The sequence below is a fragment of the Pteropus vampyrus genome, unplaced genomic scaffold (genome assembly GCF_000151845.1).
Source record: "Pteropus vampyrus isolate Shadow unplaced genomic scaffold, Pvam_2.0 Scaffold65, whole genome shotgun sequence".
NCBI lineage: Eukaryota > Metazoa > Chordata > Mammalia > Chiroptera > Pteropodidae > Pteropus > Pteropus vampyrus.
Window position 1 is genome coordinate 1,520,895 of NW_011888846.1, and position 4,319 is coordinate 1,525,213.

Sequence of the window (4,319 nt, forward strand, 5' to 3'; positions counted from 1 at the left end):
CGCAATCCTCCTACCTGCAAGGCATTTGTGGCATTTGTGAAGACAGAGATATTATCAGGGCATTCTATTTAAGCATAAATAATTTAAAAATTATTAAAACAATATCCATTACCAATTCGTATGTGCATGTGCATCTATCTGTACTTTCTTAATAATCAGTGCTTGATAAAGCACTTGCTGGTTAGATAAAATGTCATCTTCTTTCCCTTTCTTTTAACTTTAAGTTAAAACAATCCGCACAGGCTTTCTCTTATTTCCTTTCCTTTTCTCTTTCTTCTTCCCTTTTCTTTCTGGCATAGAAGAGTCAGCAAAATAGGTACATATATTGATGAAAATGAGAGCCAGGTTGGAAAAGGGAGTTACTGATATAGAGAGAGAGGACGCTGTAAAGAACATTGAAGGTGGATTGAAATCAGAGGTTTAAGTATCAACTTGTGGGTGTTTTAATATATAAACACAGGTAGGTATAGAAATAGTTAATAGATTTAAGTGTGTGTGCATACGTGTGTGTATATGCACACATATATTTTCTAAGTCTCTCCACTGAAAGGACCTGGAATGACTTCCCAGAAACAATAAACACTCTAAGTGCCCAGATCTTGGTTTCTACATACCATCCTCCACTGAAGGGAAGCAGGGCTCTTGGGGATAAGGACTAATTCCAGGCTGAAATAGGAAAAATACAAGATGAACCTGGGACATATCATTGTACCATAAAGTGCGGAGAAAATGCTGAGAATGAAGGGGACAACTCAGAAGGATGCAGGAACCAGTCTGAAGGGACCGCTGACCATATCTGGGGCAATATGAACATAAAAATATACAAAGATAGCAATGGAATACAACATGTTTAATAAGAGTCCTTACTGAAATACATACACACACACACACACGCGCGCGCGCACACACACACACACACATACATACAAATGTGCAAAACAGGAAAGCTGTTTATTCCAGCAGCCTGACAGCTAATAAAAGGAGAAGGAATAATGCAAAATAGAAAACAATCATTTGGCAACTGTTAGAGCAGTGGCTGAATCCAGCAGGAGATGTAGAGGCCAACATTGTTGGATGGAAGCTTGATAAAGAGCAAGAATATTTCCCCTCAAAATGCCAATCAATATAAAAGGGGGAAATGACTTTACATTGAGAGAAAGCTGACAGACACCAACATGACTAGTGATCAAGATAAGTATCACCAAATGGATGAAAGTGATCAAAAGGTACAAAAAAAAACCCCACAAATTTCATCAGTCATAGGAGGGGCTACCATCACATTTCCTCCAGCCCACGCCCACGTAATTCACTGAGAAAAGCACAGCAGCGTTTCTGCAGTATTCCTACCAAGAAATCATGACCCAAGCCTGGCCAGGAGAAGTTACCAGACAGACCCACTCGGTAGGGACAGCCTGTACACTTTTAAAAGAGTTGAGAACGTGAAAGACAAGGAAAGATTAAGGAACTGCCCCAGATTGGAGAAGACGAAAGAGGCACGAGAATAATGCCATATGCATTTCTGGATATGATCTTGGACCAGAAAGGGACATTGTTGGGACAGCTTGAAAACGTCAGGGGGGAGTAGTGATCGGACAGCAGTGGTGTATCAAAGTTCATTCCCTGATTTGGAGGGTTGTGACAGGGAATGACAGAGAAGGTTATTCTCTGCAGGGTAAGAATCGGAAGACTTTAGTTCTAGTTATGTAAAAATGACTAGCGCTTTGCTACAGTCCAAGGGACCAGTTTCCTCCAACCCTAAATATCCTGTGTAATATTTCGTCACTTCCCGCAACAGAATTCCCTGCTCATGTTCTTTAATGTAATTATATATTTGAAACCTCTTCCTCTGTTTATGTTCTGATAATAACAGGAACTTCAGCTTCACGTCGGGCCTCCAGCGCCCTCTTTCTCCTTAGTCTTTCGGTCTATCACCAAGAATTGGTCTTCTTGACCTGCTACTTCCTGTTTTCCTAACTTCAAGGCCTTTTTCTTCATTGCGGGGGGGATGCAAGTTTTTATTCTGCCTTGCGGCCGGCACTCATCCCATTAGATAGGGGATTTTTTTTTTTTTTTTTTTTTGACAAGAAAGGTGTATCTAAGCCCATTTTCTGTAAAATCTGTCACTGCCTAAGTGATACCCTGCTGCTTGAGTCCTCATTCGTCTCCATGGCAATGTTCTGAAACTATTCTGCTTGTGTGAGTAGGTTCAAGGCCCATCAAATTATTTATCATAGCGTAGCCAGCACATCCCACCCATGCACAGACATACACATTGTGTATGTCACAGCGGCATTCACAAGTGCAGCCACGGTTTGATTTGCATTCATTTCAAAGCAGCAGCACGTCCTATGAAATGGATAGCCCACTCATCAGCTGACTTCATTTACTCACCCATTCATTCATTCACTTAGGCACCCAGGCTTAGTGGAGACAGAGATCTAAAGACTGACCTCTCATTGCGGGTTGGGGCTGGGAACAGAGATAACTTCATCAGAGCCCGTGGAGGGATGGCGGACCTCCTACTTGAGGAGTGGTCAGCTGACCACCAAAGGGGAAGAGATTTCCTAGCAAAAACGAAGCCCGGGCAAAGGCATGGGGATGTGGACTGATATCTGAGATGGCGCAGGGAAAATGTGAGCCAAATGACAAGCCAACCCCACCGAAGTGAAACAAAGGTGGCAGAGTTAACGCGTGACTCCCGCTCAGGATCGGTTATTTTCAGTTAACAAGTGAGTACCCCCTAGATGATGTGAATCAAAGGGAGGACTCGCCTACAGTGACATTGCCGGCAAAGCTGGAGAGAGATTTTCAAGTAGGGAGATCCACTCATCCCTCAAATCACGGCGCAGGGGCTACGGCTAAAACTCTCAGCAAAGAGAATGCGGCTGAAATTTCGCCTTCATTCCAAAAACCCAATTCACGACGTAAAGGGATCTTCCTCTTGGGCAGGATTCTGCTCTCTCTGCACTGGGTGGTGGGACACTCGATGTCACTAGAGCTCCGCGGTCACTGAGTTTAAGTCCTGGCTCCACCGATTACTCTCCGTATAACCTCGGGCACACTAGTGAACCTGAGACGCGATTCCGTCTCTCATTAAGAACAGGGGCTCAGAACACCTGCCTCTCTGGTGTTGTGAGCCTCGATTTAAATGAAGTGGTCGGAATAAACACTGGTTCCTTCTGCCCCCACCGCCCCCACCATGTCATTGCAGATTTGAATCTCCATCAGTCATTCTCACTGTCATCATCATTTATCTCGGTGTCTTTCAACACCCAATTCACTTGGAGAAGCCTAATTTTCTCCGTGTTCATGGGCTATTAGCTGCTCTGACAACTTTAGTTGATGAAAAGCCTCCATTTGGGCGGCGGAGGCTCAGAGCCCGCAAGCCCGGTGGTGAGGGCTGTGCGCCGGAGCGTCCGGCAGGGGGCAGCATCGGGCAGCGTAAGGCCGCGTCGGGGCTCCGGAGACAGACTGGGCGTCTGGCAGGGCCGCAGAGGCGGCGTTTGGATTCCGACTCCGGCTGACAAAGGATTCCTTTCACTCCACGTGGGTCTGACACGCGCCTCCCGGAGACTGGGCCTTCGGTGAACAAGGGAGTAGGGAGTAAGGAGTGGTTTTCTGAAAGTATCCCCGTTTTTTTTTCCCAAATCCACGCCAGGACTGACTGGTACCTTTCGATGTAGCGCTGATCCGCCAGAAGCAAGTGGCATCTCCTTCTTACCTATCTTAGGGCCCTGATGCAGATGCCGGCGCCCCAGGAAGTAACGAGAGAGACCTGACCAGGACCAGATGGGGACTTTACCCTCCCACCCAGCTTTTTAGCTTCCCACATCCTCACCGTGGCTGGGGAGTCCTGGAGGGGACAAAAGAAAGGGACCCAGTTCTCTATTCAGCACTACTGGTATGATTGAAAAGACGTGCAGATGTGACACGAGAAAGACACGGGACGCACATTACGACGTGCCCTGCTTTGGATCAAGCATGGTGGCCTCGTATTCCCAAAGCCTCAGGAACATGGTCAGACCTGGGATGATTTTCTATGATTTGTGAATTTGTTTTGGGGGGGGGAGTTGGGGGGGGACAAGGGGGCAGAATGTTTAAAATCAGTCGAGACTGCCCAGGATATGGGGTCCCTGTGAGGACGGGTGGTCCTGCTGTGGAAACGGGAAGAAGGGAGCGGTTGGTGTAGGCAGCACTACGTGGCTGGCCTGTGAGGTCCGGAGGACCTGGTCACCCCCAAGAGAGCCTCGGGCCTCAGTGCCAGCGAGAGACACTCATCACTCTCTCCTACTGACTTGGCTGCGGAGGGGAACCGCTAT